General features: G+C 40.1%; 1 protein-coding gene across 2 annotated transcripts in view; it reads right to left on the reverse strand.

Moving 5' to 3' along the window:
• The window catches only part of LOC116274897 (phospholipid phosphatase 1), a 65471-nt gene that overhangs the window by 30578 nt on the left and 16748 nt on the right, over positions 1-18145 (reverse strand). The gene's annotated exons all lie outside the window — the stretch shown is intronic.

Consider the following 18145-nt stretch of genomic DNA (forward strand, 5'->3'; position numbering starts at 1 on the left):
AGAACTTTTAATGAAAGAGGGAAATCAGTACTACCGGAAAATAGCATAGCTGTAACTGCAAGCATGACTGACATTTAGGTTTGGGCAACACAGCCATCAGGATCCCAGCAGGAAACAGATAGCACCCTCAAACTGGGTAATTTAAGGAGAGTTTAAGAAAGGGACTATGTACGAGGTGTGAAAAAATGTGGGCACAGTCAAAAGACAGTGCAGTCTCCTGAAGCTGCTATCATCTACAGACTTGAAAGGACAAAGAGGGCCCTATGATATGAGCCATGGCCTCTGGGAGAGCCAACATGACACGATCTTGTAGGAGGAAGCCAGGCAAATAAACACAGCAACTCTACTCTCCTCCTGCCAGTGCTATCCATTGTCCAAACCCATCTAGAAGCCAGTCTCAGGCTCTTGAGACTGAGGGCAGGGAAGGTGATGACAGAAAGCAGGTCCACAGGGGCAATGGAAGATAAGCAGAACCAGGAGGGAAGAGAAGGTAAAACCAGTTGGGGCCTCAGTAGGGAGCTGAAACCTAAAAGTGAGTAACTCAAGAGAGATTAATAAAGCGGTTATTTACAAAGTCTATATTAAGACTACATATTAAGAATATTGGGTTTTATTCTGTGGGTAACAAGGAGACACAATTCCAATATGTGCCCTAATAGAGGGGCTGTGAAAAGAGTTGTGTAAAGGAAAAAAACAGTGTGAAGACAGAAGAGAGGGCAAGGCCAGAGGCAAGAAATACTAGTGTATATGAGAGATGTTAAGGGCCTGACACAAAGAAATAACAAGGGGAACAGGAAAAAGAGGTAGATTCTAAAGATGTTTAGGAAGTTATTCCTACAGAATTGTGGATCGTGTCTCTGTGTGCATATTGATGTGTGTGTATCTAAAACACACACACACACACACACACCCCTCTTCAGCCTTTGTTGTATCTGCAAAATATAATTTCCATTTTTCCCTTTCCCTAATTACCACCCAATAACATGCCCTGCATAATCTTGCTTAGAGTAAGCATTTCAAGGAATATTTATGGAATGAATGAAGACGTGAGTAAAGCTTCTGAAACATATAAACAATAATCTTACGTAACCATAAAGTCAGATCCTGAAAAGCTGCATGTGATTTGTCACACCGAAGGGCTCAAATTCAAACAAACCAAGAAGAGACAATCTGAAGTCCAAGAACTTGGACTTCAGAAAAAAGGTGAACAATCTGAAGTCCAAGAACACGCTAGGGAAGCACTTACAATTCTATACTCTAGCAACTCTTTCTTAAGCTGTTTTCCATTGGGAACACAAACTGCTAACAAAGATAAACAAACTGAATATACCCATGTTAACTGCTCAAACAAATCTGTAAATCACAAACTACTGGAATCTTGAAGGCAATTTGTGTACACTCCAGCACTACCTCCAAGCAAAGCTTCAAATATGGCTACTGTAGAAGCACTTCTCTCAGCAGCACCCCTCACTCTTTCCTCAAAGAGAAAAGAAGTTGAGGCCCCAGTGGCATCCTCTTTACTGATCCACTCAGAACAGGGGTCCACAAATTCCCTGCAGGAAAGTAGAAGAATAAGATTTCCAAAGGAGACGCTGAAGAGTAAAAAGCAATCAGACTTCAAAGTAGGACTTTACAAATAATTAACAACAGCTCCAGATCCATCCTATTCTCTTCTCTAGAACCACTAGAAACTCTCAGATCTGAAATTGTATCACAGATTACATACCTACATATCCCACTCCATGATACACATGTCGAACTTCCTATGTCCATATCCATCCTCCGCATCCTCAGAGTTAGTAAACCAGTTAGACATCTGTGACTTTGTTCGAAGATTCCTATTTAAAAAGTTTTCACATACTATACAAGTTTACAGTATACAATATACTATGCACCCTCAGTAAAAAAGACAAATTATAATGTGGTCTCTTATTCACCAGTAAAAAATATTTGCTCTTACTGGAAGCACCTAAAATAATCGGGCAGCCTACCTCACAAGACTCTTACTTAAACAGTAATCCTGCTAGTCTCAGAGCAATTTATAAACCTAAATGAGAAAACACAAACATGCTCAAGAGAAAGGTTTGCTTTATAACTAAAAGATTCATAACATGGTTGTTCATGGATGTGAACAACTCCATGAGTCCTCAGACTATGAGTAGAGTTTCACTACTCAAAATAAATAAATAAATAAATAAATAATAAATAAATAAGTTAATAATCTTACATGGCCTTTCTCATATATGTCCAAGAAGAATGGAAACAAACATTGACTGAGCACCTATTATAAGTCACCACCATGCTAAGGTACTTGCATATATACCTGAAATACAAACATATTCTTATAGGAATATATTTATATTTATATTTCAGATATCCTAACATAAAATCTGGGAATATATTTATATATCAGATATCCTATCGTAAGAGTATTTATATTTCAGATATCCTACCATAAAATCTAGTAGAATATATTTATATATCACATATATATTTATATCTCAGATATAAGAGATGTAAGAATATATTTATATTTCAGATATCCTACCATAAAATATGGAAAAATTAAAAAATTAAAAACAAAAAAAATCAATGAGTATAGATCATAAAACCAGGCAAAATAAGTAAAAACATTATATATGGTATAATTTGATTTCTCTAAAATTATTTTTTTATTTTTTATTTCTTTTTTTTTTTTGAGATGGAGTCTCGCTCTGTCACCCAGGCTGGAGTGCAGTGGTGCAATCTCGGCTCACTGCAAGCTCCACCTCCCAGGTTCATGCCTTTCTCCTGCCTCAGCCTCCCGAGTAGCTGGGACTACAAGTGCCCGCCACTAAGCCCGGCTAATTCTTTGTATTTTTAGTACAGACAGGGTTTCACTGTGTTAGCCAGGATGGCCTTGATCTCCTGACCTCATGATCCACCCACGTCGGCCTCCCAAAGTGCTGGGATTACAGGCGTGAGCCACCACCCCCAGCCTAAAATTATTTATGTTTATATATAAACATTGGGAAGTCTGGAAAAACATATAACTAACTTATAAGTAGTTACCTTCAGAGATGGTATTTTTTTTAAGTCAGTCAAATTTAACAGGGGGGTTACATACCAGAGATGGTACTAATACAAATCAAATCAGGCAGAAAACATATTTTCTACTGTATATACTTCCATGTTTGAATACTTTATAATAAAACAAAAGGCCAAAATCATTACATTTGAATTTTTATTCTATGGGTAACAGGAAGACACACAATCCAATCTGTATTCTAATTGAGGGGGCTGTGAAAAGAGCTGTGTAAAGAAAAAAACACTGTGAAGACAGAAGTGAGGGCAAGGTCAGAGGCAAGAAATACTAGTGTATATGAGAGATGTTAAGGGCCTGAAACAAAGAAATAACAAGGTGAACAGGAAAAAGAGGTAGATTCTAAAGATGTTTAGGAAGTGTTTGGGATGTTTATCACAATAAAAACATTTTTTGTTTCCTGAAATTATGCCTATAACTTACGTGAAATCATCCATACTATCCTTTTCCTGAAATTAATCACACAATTTATCTGAAAAAGTCCTACCTATAGTAAGATTGAAACTAGAGCAAAGGAAAAGTCTACTTTCTTACTCTGTTAAAACACAAAGCAGGCCAGCCAGGCATGGTGGCTCACCCCTGTAATCCCAGCACGTTGGGAGGCCAAGGCGGGCGGATCACAAGGTCAGGAGTTTGAGACCAGCCTGGCCAACATGGCAAAACCCCATCTCTACTAAAAATACAAAAATTAGCTGGGCACAGAGGCAGGCGCCTATAATCCCAGCTACTCAGGAGGCTGAGACAGGAGCATCGCTTGAACCCAGGAGGCGGAGGTTGCAGTGAGCTGAGATCACGCCACTGCACTCCAGCCTGGACAACAAGAGCAAGACTTCATCTCAAAAAAACCAAACAAACGAACGAAAAAACACAAAGCAGTAAAAACTAACCTTCAGCCTTTATGCCTAATTGATAGGTTCTCAAAGAAGCAGCCCTACAGCAAAATAATTACTTTTGGGGATTTTCCATCTCTTGCAACTTTAGAGATCTATGACGATGTCCTTAAAAATGTATGAAACAAAGATAACTTTTTCTTTTTTGGGGGGGCAGGGGGGGACAGAGTTTTGCTTTTGTTGCTTAGGCTGGAGTGCAATGGCATGATCTTGGCTCACTGCAACCTCCACCTCCTGAGTTCAAGCAATTCTCCTGCCTCAGCGTCCTGAGGAGCTGGGATTACAAGCATGCACTATACCACACCTGGCTAATTTTCTTTTTTTTTTTTTTTTTTTTTTTGGAGACGGGGCCTCCCTCTGTCCCCCCGGCTGAGGGCAGGGGCGGGATCTCGGCTCACTGCAAGCTCCGCCTCCCGGGCTTACGCCATTCTCCTGCCTCAGCCTCCCGAGTAGCTGGGACCACAGGCGCCCGCCACCTCGCCCGGCTAGTTTTTTGTATTTTTTAGTAGAGACGGGGTTTCACCGTGTTCGCCAGGATGGTCTCGATCTCCTGACCTCGTGATCCACCCGTCTCGGCCTCCCAAAGTGCTGGGATTACAGGCTTGAGCCACCGCGCCCGGCCAATTTTGTATTTTTAGTAGAGACAGAGTTTCTCCATATTGGCCAGGCTGGTCTGGAACTCCTGACCTCAGGTGGTCCACCCACCTCAGCCTCCCAAAGTGCTGGGATTACAGGCGTGAGCCACCGTGCCCCGTTGCTAACTTTTTAAATTGGAAATTTTATTATAACATTTTGGGCCCTTCCAGACATGCTTACAGAGAGAGGAGAAATAACCTTGAGACTCGAGAGTTCAGTAGAATACAAGCCATAACAGTGCTTTGATTTAGTCACCACTTCTTGAAAAATCTTATAAAATAACGGCACTCAGGCAGATCATTATAAAAGAGTGACAATGTCTTTTTAATTATGTAAAAAACAAAAGAATATTACTCTAGTAAGCCTTTCAAGTTTTTTACTTTGAAATACCAAAGTTAATTACATATTAATATAAAGTAGCTTTAGTCTGATGGGAGAAAAAGGAAAGAAAATATATAATTTTATTTAGGGCAGTGCTAGCCAATAAAATTTTCTGTGATAAAAGAAATGTCCAGGCTGGGTGTAGTGGTTCACACCTGTAATCCCAGCACTTAGGGAGGCCGAGGTGGGCAGATCACGAGGTCAAGAGATTGAGATTATCCTGGCCAACATGGTGAAACTCCGTCTCTACTAAAAACACAAAACTTAGCCAGGCATGGTGGCGTGCACCTGTAGTCCCAGCTACTCAGGAGGCTGAGGCAGGAGAATCACTTGAACCCACGAGGCAGAGTGGAACGGGTGCGGTGTTTCACACCTGTAATCTCAGCACTTTGAGAGGCGGGCGGATTGCCTGAGGTCAGGCAATTTTGTATTAAAAATACAAAAATTAGGCCAGGCATGGTGGTTCACACCTATAATCCCAGCACTTTTGGGAGGCCAAGGTGGGTAGATCACAAGGTCAAGGGTTTAAGACCAGCCTGGCCAAGATGATGAAACCCCATCTCTACTAAAAATATGAGAATTAGCCGAGCTGGTGGCGGATGCCTGTAATCTCAGCGACTCGGTAGGCTGAGGCAGAGAACTGTTTGAACCCAGGAGGCAGAGGTTGCAGTGAGCCAACATTGCCCTGCTGCACTCCAGCCTGGGTGACAGAGTGACTGTGTATCAAAAAAAAAAAAAAAAAAAAATTAGCCGGGCATAGTGGTGCACGCCTGTTGTCCCAGCTACTCAGGATGCTGAGGCAGGAGGAGAATCGCTTGAACACAGGAGATGGAGGCTGCAGTGAGCCAAGACTGTGCCACTCCACTCCAGCCTGGGAGACATAGCAAGACTCTGTCTCAAAAAGAAAAAAAAAGAAAGATTTTAATGAAACTATGGACCCTTTCCCCAAAAACAAATTTTTTTTTGCCATGCAGGGCAACATGCACCTGCATACACATACACACAAACACACACACACACACCCTAAAGGTCATCTAAGCACATTTCTTTTACTAAAGTGTAAGAAATATAATTTAAAATAACTAGTATGTTGAAGGCCACAGACTAAACTGTTCAGCAGAATATGACTTCAAAGAAGACTAGAATTAACTTGATATTTCCACATTTCCCCCCCCCCCCCCTTTTTTTTTTTTTTTTTTTTTGAGAGTGTCTCACTCTGTCACCCAGGCTTGAGTGCAGTGATACCAACACAGCTCACCACAGCCTCAACCTCTGAAGCTCAGGTAATCCAGTCCTCCCACCACAGCCTTCTGAATAGCTTGAACTATAGGTGCACATCACCATGGCCGGCTAATTTTTGTACTTTATGTAGAGACAGGATTTTGCCATGTTGCCCAGGCTGGTCTCAAACTCCTGGTCTCAAGTGATGCATCCATCTTAGCCTCCCAAAGCGCTAGAATTACAGGCATGAGCCATCCTCTCTAAATTCTAGAGAAAGAATTTAGAGGGCTAAATTTCCTTCTCTCCCTTCCCTCCTCCCAATTTTACCCTCTTCTTATCATCCCCCTGTATTCTCTATACTTCATCTACTCAATTGGCTATAATGCAGAACTAAAGTCATTTTTAGTATTATTTACACTTACTGGCAATTGTATATTTCCCAGTCTCATTTCAAAAGCAGACGTTAGGCCAGTAGCAGTGGCTCAAGCCCTGTAATCCCAACACTTTGGAAGGTCAAGGCAGGAGGATCACTTGAGGCCAGGAGTTCGAGACCAGCCTGAACAACATAGGGAGACTCCCATCTCTACACTACACACAAAAAAAGAAAACAAACAAATAGCAGAAATTTATTTCTTTTTTTTTTTTTTGAGACGGAGTCTTGCTCTGTGCCCCAGGCTGGAGTGCACTGGCGCCATCTCGGCTCACTGCAAGCTCCGCCCCCTGGGTTCACGCCATTCTCCTGCCTCAGCTTCCCGAGTAGCTGGGACTACAGATGCCTGCCACCACGCCCGGCTAATTTTCTTGTATTTTTAGTAGAGACGGGGTTTCACCGTGTTAGCCAGGATGGTCTCGATCTCCTGACCTCGTGATCCGCCCGCCTCGGCCTCCCAAAGTGCTGGGATTACAGGCTTGAGCCACCACGCCCAGCCAGAAGTTTATTTCTTTAAGGAAAAATGAAAACATTTATTGGGTATCTATTATTTGCCTGATATTTGCATATATATTATCTCTAATCTTAACAATTCTGTAACGGAAGGTCTCCCCAAAATATCTATGTTTGAAAACTTAAAAGCCAATGAGTCACAGGTCAAGAAAAGTTAAAAGGTAAATGACAAAATAGTTAAAAGTGAACAAGGAAAATACTACAAATCAAAACTTAAAGGAGGCAGCTAAAATACCACACATGAAAATTGTAAACCCTTAAATTCCTACATTAGAAATTAATAAAACTGGCTGGGTGCAGTGGCTCATGCCTGTAATCCCAGCACTTTGAGAGGCTGAGGTGGCCGGATCACTTGAGGTTAGGAGTTCAAGACCAGCCTGGCCAACACAGCCCCATCTCTACTAAAATTACAAAAATTAGCCAGGCATGATGGCGTGTGCCTGTACTCCCAGCTACTCTGGAAGCTGAGGCAGGAGAATCACTTGAACCCAGGAGGCGGAGTCAGGCACAGTGGCTCACACCTGTAATCCCAGCACTTTGGAAGACTGCGGCAGGCAGATCACTTGAGGTCAGGAGTTTGAGACCAGCCTGGTCAACATGGTGAAACCCCACCTCTACTTAAATTAGCCAGGCGTGGTGGTACACGCCTGTAACCACAGCTACTTGGGAGACTGACGCAGGAGAATCGCTTGAACTCGGGAGGCAGAGCTTGCAGTGAACTGAGATCATGCCACTGCACTTCAGTATAGGCAACAGAGCAAGACTGTCTCAAAAAAAAAAAAAGGAAAACAAAACAAAACAAAAATCTTATTTTTAAAGGTTCAAGAAACTAAGGGCAATATAGAACAGAAATTAAAGAAATGAAAAATAAAGGAAAAGACTATCAACAAAACCAAATGCCTTTTTTTAAACAGGTTGATGAAATGGTCAGTCCTACTTTAGCTTAAGAATATAAAAGAAGACACAAATACAGCAAATTACTAAAAAAATAAAAATAAAAAATAAGGCACTAATTGTATTTCTGGGCTAAATTTCATCAAACTCAGAGACACTAAGTAACTCACTCAAGTGCACAGCACTACTAAGGCAGATAATCAGTATTACACAGTTGGTAAGCAGGGAAACCAAAACTTTAACAAAAAGTTTCTGTTCTTTTCACCACATTATACAGCCTCTCTCTTAGGAAAGGAATCTAACTTCCAGGGTCTCTATGTGATACACACAATAAATCTTACCCTACTAGAATCTGGTTAAGTAGCCATCCTGCTTCAAACTAGGGAAGAGAAATGTTGAAACCTTAGCAAAATTTATAAGAAAAATAAACAATGAGGGAGTTGCTTCTAGGAGCTGATTTTTTACCAAAAAGGTAATAAATAAAACTAATATGTAAGAAACACATTCCATTCCCCCCAAAATTCCGGCATATGTAAATTTAACCACGTTTGTACATTTTTCTACATGTATATTTGGATCTGACAAGAAAGTCCACAGTTACTTTTGTGAATTTTGCTTCCATGAACCCTTTCATTTTCTCCTTTTAGTAGTCAAAGGTTAGAAGTAAATAAAAAATTTTTTGACTCTTTACTACTTTGTTACCTGAGCAGTTTTCAGAAAGTTTATTTATTCCAAATTTAAGGAATGTTCTTTGTGTCCAATTCAGTTTGGACAAAATACATTTTGGGAAGAAAAATATGCAATATATTTCTTGCTTTCTTTGGAAACAGGTGTTGCAAATTCTTTCCAGAATCACATGAAAAATTCTCCTACTAATCAAGTTGTGTGTTATTTCTGAACAGAAAGGGTTCTCTTCCCCTTCTTTACAAAAGATCATTAGATGTCCAAGAGTAAAGAAAGTCATTCAAAATTTTACCAATAAGCAAAACTAAAAAGTTTGCCAGATAAGACAGTTTGTTTCCTCTGTAGGTCAAGTACAGAGACTCCACACTGATTATCATTCCTGATCGTTTGGCACATGTTTCATGTCTAGCACACACCTAGACATTCATATCTGGCACTCAGAAAAGAATACAGACTGAAGATGAATATCTGGAATTATCAGTTATAAAGGAAATAGCTGAAGCCATGAGACTTTAAGATTACTTGGAAAAAGTGGCATGATCCATAATCTTGGGAAGAAAATAGAAAGTCAACAGCCAACTAAGAAGAAATGAACTACCAGGAAAGTAGGATGAAGAGTATGAAAGGGAGCAGGGAAAATGAAGGAGCACTTTTCAAAAATGTTAATAGTAGCTACTTTTTACTTAACCCCCATCTTATGCCATGACAGCATGCTACGTGTTACAGCTTTCTAATCCTTCAATAACTTTAAAAGGTAAATATTATTATTGTATCATTTTGAAAATGAGGAAACCTGCCCAAAGCCACGTAGGTTGCAGAATTGAGACTCAAACCCAATTAAGTCAATGAGGCCAAGAGCCCTCTGGGTTAACCTGGTCTTAGTGAGCCCAGCAGGCCCTCAGTCTCATTGAGGAGTAAAAGAACAAAGTACAGATAAAAGGTCACTTATGATTTTTTTAATCCACCTATCTGCACACTGATCACTGATAACTTTTTTTTTTTTTTTTTTTTTTTTGAGACAGTCTCACTCTGTTGCCCAGGCTGGAATGCAGTGCAATGGCACAATTTCAACTCACTGCAACCTCCACCTCCCAGGTTCAAGCAATTCTCATGCCTCAGCCTCTTGAAGAGCTGGGATTACAGGCATGAGCCACCATACCTGGCTAATTTTTATATTTTTAGTAGAGATGGGGTTTTGCCATGTTGGCTAGGCTGGTCTCAAACTCCCGGCCTCAAGCAATCCTCCTGCCTCAGCCTCCCAAAGTGCTAGGATTACAAGCATGAGCCCCCATGCCTGGTCTAATAATTCTTGACAGAAGGCCATGTCCAGTTCTCCTGATCTCCCCAAACAGGACCCAGGGCCTGCTACCCTACACAGCTATACAAATCAAATACGAAGTTTATTTCTTCCTCCTACCCGTTCTCTTTGGCCCTGATGGAAATAGTATGGCAAACAGGAAGAAAGTGAGATAAGGACCATCCTGGTTAACACGGTGAAACCCCATCTCTACTAAAAAATACAAAAAAACTAGCCGGGCGAGGTGGCAGGCGCCTGTAGTCCCAGCTACTCGGGAGGCTGAGCCAGGAGAATGGTGTAAACCCAGGCTGGAGTGCAGTGGCCAGATCTCAGCTCACTGCAAGCTCCGCCTCCCGGGTTTACACCATTCCCCTGTCAAAAAAAAAAAAAAAAAAGAAAATGAGATAAGACACTGTGGGCACCTCTATGTGCCTGGCACCATATTGAATATTTATTTTCATTTAATCCTCATAATTCTAAAACACATGCTCCAAGAAGGCACAGACATTTCTGTTTTGTTCAACAATATATCCCAAGTACTTAAGTCATTGCCTAGAACAAGGCAGGCCTTCAACAAATATTTGATGAATGAATAGCCATCCTGCAAAACAGGTATTATTATCCCCGTTTTAAAGATCAGGGAGTGGCTCAGAGAGGACAAGTAACTTAATTAAAATCATACATATAATAAGCAGGGTGAAATTAAAAATATTTAATAACTCACACTTGTACCAGCATTGGCCACTCAGAACAGACACTAGCTGGTGCTAAAGGAGCTGGGTTCTGCTTCAAACTTTTAGTTGAGGGATCATGGGGAGGTCCATAGGAGGGACCAAGACAATGAAGAGTCATGGGTAGGGGAAGGGAAGATCCAGGTGTACACTGGCTGTCAGCCTCAATAGTTAAGTGGTGCACTCAGGATTCCAATCTGTACTTATTTGACCTAAAATGTTCTAAATAAAGTGGGTACTATTTAGAAGATTTTAGAGTCAGATAAGTGAGGAGAGCAGAGAACAACTAGAGCTTTTCATAGAGTAGAAAAAAACTAGTCAAAACAATTACAATGGGAAATGGAATTAGAATTGAATTTAAAAATTGGTAACTGAACTCAATCTGCTGTTAGACAACTAAAAACAGGATGATTTCACTAAAGTAAGGTAGAGGGGAATGAGTAACAAAGAGAAATAAATATGAATGGGCAAAGCAAAACTACATGAAGGTTTTCAATTTCAGGTAAACAATTTGTGTATGTTTCAACAATAAATGAAAAATCAACACTGGTTCTTGAGCAAGAAAGCTGTGCTTCAGGACAATGAATCTGTGCAAGGTATTGGTAGGGAAGGGGCAGAGCCTGGTAGCAGGTGAGAGGGATCAGTGATAGCTCAAATATACTGTACAGTGTGATTCAAATTTGTGATTCACAGAGATGTTATGAAAAGTGTTAACAGACAAGAATGCAAAGAACAGTGCACCCTCAACTTTTAGAGGCACCAACATTCTGGTCACTTAGCTTACAGTCACCATCTCTCTGTGGCTGACATGCTTTTATTATAAAAAGTATTTCATTATCTTTTTTATCTTAAAATTAGGGTAAAAGGGAGAAAAAGCAGTTGGGATATAGGATATAAGTAACACTTACCCAAGATGGTTTTTACATTTGTAGTTTTAAATCAGTAATTACCTACAATATCCTCAACCTTGGAGTAGCTTAGTTCATTAAGACACTTAAAATAAATTTGTGTATATATTTAATGAGCTTTAAAAAAATCACGAGCTATTAGGGCAGGTTACTTCACTAAGGACTCTCAGATTTCTGCACAAATAAAAAACAAGTTAACCTATTTATTTATACACTAACAAAAACAAAAAGCAAACCTCACCTGTTGTTCCCTTCCCAGAAAGGCACAAGAAAACAGTGCCAACTGGCCAAGAACAACATTAATTCCTTCCACTCCCTCATGATACAGCTGTTCCCTTTCTTTCTCTTTCCTTTTAAGATGGCAAAGGTCACAATCAATAGTAAACTGTCCACGTGGTTTTTTACATGCCAAAAGCAAGGAGATAACTAAGGTAAAGGGTAATGGGAGAGACAGCTGATTTTTTTCAATTGTACTTTCTCCTGGCCACTTATCAGGAAACTATTTAGGGCTTCCATGGTATTTGAAGCTATAACTTAGTAACTTCTCTGCCAAAAAACATTCTGTTTACATGGAACTAGGGTTAGAAGTGATATAAGCACATTTAGAAAGGGACAAAAACCTACAGCAAAACTATACAGTAACATTTACATCACAGTAGTTGGCATAATCAAAAATGCATTGTGCTATGTGAAACAGACTAGACTCAAATGGCTACATACCATATAGCCTTCATGATTTCATTTATATGACATTCCATTTACATGACACATAGGATAGAGAACACATCGCTGTTTGCCAGAAGTCAAGGCTGGTGGGAGGAGTTGACTACAAAGGAGAAGAATGAGGGCACGCGGGGAGGTAACAGACCAATTCTGTATCTTGATCGTATCTGGTTACAGGACTAAATTCCATATTGTCTGAATTCACAGAACTGTACACTAAATGAGTAAATATTACTATACATAAATTTTTAAAATGCAACAATTAAATATTAGCTTAAGCCTCATCTCACCTACTCCTCATACCTATTTCAAACCTCTTGACATGCTCTATGCAATGACCCCACCCCCTCCACCTACCTAATGCCTACTTGCCATTCTAGCTTCTATTTAGCTACTGGTAGAACCAATCCTTTGGTGTGCCAGGGTGGAGTACTGGACAGAGTTGGGTAGTCAAGTATATCTGGCTGGGTTTACTTCTGGCTTTCTCGCAGTTACTATTTGTGGGAGCTTGGGCAAACTACTTACCTGTCTTGAGCTCAGTTTCCTCATCTGGTAAGAACAAATACCTCCCAGAACTGTTGCAAACTAAGAACCTAGTCATGTGCCTAACTTAGTGCCTGGCACATTAAGAGGATTAATAAATGCTTACTCCCTGATCTTTCTCCCCTGCCTACTGCCCTCACAACCCCTGCTCTCTTTCTGAGCCTCCATGGACCTTACACATATATAAACCTATTACAACACTTAATTTATTATTGTAATTCTTTATCTCTGCAAATAAAATGTGTCTCTTTAATCCCAGAATTCACAGAAACCAGCATATTCATGCCTAAGAGTCAGTAAATTGTTTGAAGAATAATCTGTCTACCTGATCTGATGTTGTTAAAGGAGTTACTGGAAAAGAGAGAAAAGCAGGCTGAAACGGACAGAGAACACTGAGAGAGTCTAAGATGGACAATGCCAAAGTTTCCACAAGGATGTTGTACACAGCATAATAGCACAACAATTGCAAATAACCTAAATATCCAAAAATGGGGGCAAAGTGACTTATACCAAATACATACAATGAAATACCATATACCCATTAAAATTTCAGAGACTGAAAATTACAAAATATATGTATATTTGCAGTAATATAACTTTTTTTTCTTTTAAAGCATGTGTTTTTTAAAAAATGTGGGTATATGGACATTAAAAAGGACTGGAAAGATAAGCAACCAAAATGTTAAAAGGGGTAATCTTTGGATGATGGTGAGAAGATTACTAATGATACTTATTTTCTTTTCTGGGCTTTTTAGACTTTAACAATTTAACACGTTAATTTTAGAAAATTAGGAGGCCAGGCGCAGTGGCTCACGCCTGTAATCCTAGCACTTTGGTAGGCCGAGGCGGGTGGATCAACTGAGGTCAGGAGTTCGAGACCAGCCTGACCAACATGGTGAAACCTCTACTCTACTAAAAATACAAAAATTAGCTAGGCATTGTGGCAGGTGGCAGCCTGTAATCCCAGCTACTCAGGAGGCTGAGGCAGGAGAAGTGTTTGAATCTGGGAGGCGAAGGTTGCAGTGAGCTGAGATTGCATCATTGCACTCCAGCCTGGGCAACAAGAGGGAAACTCCTTCTCAAAAAAAGAAAAAAGAAAGAAAGAAACTTCAGGAATTCGAATATTTTTGAAGAAAGCAAGCTGGCCGGACGAGGCAGCTCAAGCCTGTAATCCCAGCAATTTGGCAGGCTGAGGTGGGTGGATCACCTGTGGTCAGGAGTTCAAGACCAGCCTGACCAACATGGTGAAATCCCGTCTCTACTAAAAATACAAAAATTAGCCAGGCATTGTGGCAGGTGCCTGTAATCTCAGCTATTTGGGAGGGTGAGGCAGGGGAATCACTTGAACCCAGGAAGTGGAGGTTGTATTGTAGTGAGCTGAGATCGCACTATTGCACTCTAGTCTGGGCAACAGAGCAAGACTCTGTCTCAAAAAAAAAAAGAAAGAAAGCTAACATAGAACTTACTAAAGACAGTATTCCATATCATCCAAGGTTCAAATGTCTAAAAATTAGAGTTAAAAAGTGGATTATGCCAAATCCATACAATGAAATACTATATATTTCCAAAGTCAAGAGTAAAATACATTATAAACTACACACACACACACACACACACACCCACACACACCCACACACCTCTGGGGAAAAAAACAAGGTATGAGGAGCTCCTCTAATGGAAAAGTAATTTTTAACTTGGAAAATCTGTAACAGATGTACAAGAACATTTCATCAAATATTAACAACACTGTATTTTAGTGGTCTGTCTTCAAAGGCTTGTCAAAAACCAATAAATTTCAGAAGACAAGGCAGGATAGTGAATCAAGAAGAAGGTTCCTCTTTGAAGTATAGTTTCTACAGAGTTTATTAAGTCTTCAAAGAACTTGTGACCCAGGAGTTTTGTCCAGGTATTATTTAAGCTTGTAAAACAAAGCATCCTGTTCAGGTGAGGAACACATGGTTAACTTATTTCTCTTTAACCAACAATGATTTCTAGTCTTAGCAATTCCACCCACAAAATTCCTTAACAAATGAAGTCTCTTTATTAGTAACTGGGAAAGTAAAATAATTTCTCCTATTCCACAGTAAGGCCTATATTCCATAGAATAACAAGTATGTGTTTACTATAGTATTACTACTATATTGACTTTTTTTTTTTTTTTGAGACAGAGTTTTGCTCCCCATGCTGGAGTACAGTGGCGTGATCTTGGCTAACTGCAACCTCTGCCTCCAGGGTTCAAGCTGGCTCTCCTGCCTCCCAGCCTCCAGAGGAATTGACTATAGCCAGGTGCCACCACACCTGGCTCCATTTTGTATTTTTTTTTTTTTGGCAGAGACAGGGCTCTCACCATGCTGGCCAGGCTGTCTGAACCTTAGATCCCCAGGTATCACCACACTCCCAAAGTGCTGGGATTACAGGCATGAGCCACTGCGCCCGGCCCGTATTAACTCTTGAATAAAGCTGGCAAATTCTAATGTTCTTATAAAAATTCTAGGGTAATCTACTTCTGTAAAGGTTCATACATAGGCTAGGAGTGGTGGCTAATGCCTGTAATCCTAGTACTTTGGGAGGCAGAGGTGAGAGGATCTCCTGAGCCCAGCCTGGACAACACAGTGAGACCAGGACTCTACAGAAATTTTAAAAATTAGCCACACATGGCAGTGCATATCTGTGGTTCCAGCTACTCAGGAGGCTGAAATGTGAGGATTGCTTAAGCATACAAGGTCAAGGCTACAGTGAGCCATGTTTGTGCCACTGCACTTCAGCCTGGGAGATAGAAGTTGTATAGGGTGGGATTGAGAGCACATTTTAACACCTTCAAGGATACTGCTTTAGCAATCAAACTTACAGAAATCAGACTGACTTCATTTCAAAGTCATTTTGGTATATAATTAGTTATCTCAGTGTTCAAAATATGTGTAGAAAAAAAATTCAAGAATCAAAAATACAAACAAAAAATTTTAAATGGCCAGGCACAATGGCTCATGCCTATAATCCCAGCACTTTGGTAGGCCAAGACAGGCAGATCGCTTGAGCCCAGGAGTACAAGACTTGCCTAGGCACATAACAAAACCCCATCTCTACAAAAGAAACAAGTACAAAAATTAGTCAGGTGTGGTGGCATGCACCTGTAATCCCAGCTACTCAGGAGGCTGAGGTGGGAGGATCAAATTGAGCCCCGGAGGTCAAGGCTGCAAGTTAGCTGTGATCACACCACTGCACTCCATCCTGAACAATGAGGAAGACCTTGCCTCAAAAAAAAAAAAAAAAAAAAATTAAACAACCAAATAAAATCCAGACCTGACACCTCAACTGGTTTTGAAAGTTCATATCCCCCCTACCATAAAAAAAAAAATTAAATCTTAAAAGTATTTATGTGGGTCCATCACATCTAGTTTGAAGTTATGCCAAATGGCAACAGTCCAGAAACTAAAATAAAGTTATACTAAGGTGTGTCTCAGAAGGAAAACATAAAAACTCTTACTCTGGCAGGAAGTTACCAAATTGGCATATCTAAATTAGTAAACTTTGTTTAAAACACACACACTTTTTTTTAAAGGCACACAAATATAAGACATACCTGCCAAAAATGTCTGGCAAAACACTTATTTATTGGTTATTATTACAGTGGCAAATCATATTTCCATTTCCCCAAAAATGTATGCTTGTATCACTCAAGTTATTTTACACAGAAGATAAGCTGAAGGAAGGATTCCCACAAATTATTCCTTTGAGGCTAACAGCAAACTTATAATGCTGAAAATACACAATAAACAACTGTTACCATGAGAAGCAAGAAAACAAGTAGACATCAGCTTATTGACTGTCTACTAAATACCTGCTGCTTTATATACACAGATTCTCATTTAATCCTAACAAATCCATGAACTAGACAGTATTTGCTCCATTATAAAAATGAAGAAATTGAAGCTTTTTAGGACTAAATAATCAACTGTGCAACCTAACACAAGAAAATAGCAAAGCAGATTATGAAATTTTGAATACCAGGCTCCAAATCCTCAACTCTTTCCACTATACTTGGTAATAGTTGGAAAACAATATATCAAATTCTCAGCAATGAGGGTTCTGTAAGGGCGGTCAACAATTCCTATACCACTGTTCTAAAAATGACATTTCTCCTTCTGGCAAGATTATTCTTCCCTCATCTGGCACATCATAGGAAGCCACGAAAAACTATGATCCCAGACTATTCGTGTTTCATTTGATATCCCTAACAGACCTTCCTCCCATCCTCCTCAGAGATGATCCTGCTAGCCTGTGCTTGTTATTTTCTAAAGGAGGTTCATGTTGCACATGTATTCACTCAGCCAATATTTGAGTGTCTTCTCCCTTAAGCCACCACATTCTCCCTTCTTTCTCAATCCAACTTTTTCAAAGAATAATCTATACCCAGCAATATCCATCTCTTTCAGCTTCCAACTCACCACTGAAATGGCTTTACATAAGGTTATAACTGATCTTGTGTAACTAAACCCAATGGACACTCTCCAGTCTTCATCTTGTTTGACCCTTCAGAAGAATGTAGATCGTTGCCACTCTCTCCACTTGGCTTTCCAGAAACACTCTCCTGGCTTTTAAGGTATTGCTTCTCAGTCCTGGTGGTCTCAATTCCCTCCAACCAATCTGAAATGTCAGTTTCTCAAAGCTCAGTACAAAGTCTTCTTCCGTTTTCATTTTATAACTTCTTCCTGAAATTTCATCAATTCTCATGGCTTCAATTACCATGAATATGCCAACGATTCTCAAAAGTCTGACCATTCCTCTGAGCTCTAGAACCATTATGCAAACAAGAACTTGACACTTCCACTTAAATATTTCAAAAGCATCTTCAACGTACATGCCCTAAACCAAACTATCTCCTCCCCATCCCCCTTCCTATCAAACCAGGTTCTCATCTAGCACACTCCACCTCAGTCACTGGCAGGAACCAACATCTATTCAATTATACAAGCCAGAAGCTTCAGAACTATTCTTGACATTTCTCTCTCCTACCCTCCACCTTCAACATGTCACCAAGACAAGTATCCTTTACTTCCCAAATACCTCTGAAATGTATTCTCCATTTCCACCACCATCACCACCACCTCTTTAGTCTCACTACCTGCCTCACTTGGACTGTTACAGCAGCTTCCTAACTGATTTCCCTAAATCCATTATTTCTTAGCTCTAATCTATGATTCTACCCTGCAGC

The sequence above is a fragment of the Papio anubis genome, chromosome 5, assembly GCF_008728515.1.
Source record: "Papio anubis isolate 15944 chromosome 5, Panubis1.0, whole genome shotgun sequence".
In the NCBI taxonomy this organism is placed as follows: domain Eukaryota; kingdom Metazoa; phylum Chordata; class Mammalia; order Primates; family Cercopithecidae; genus Papio; species Papio anubis.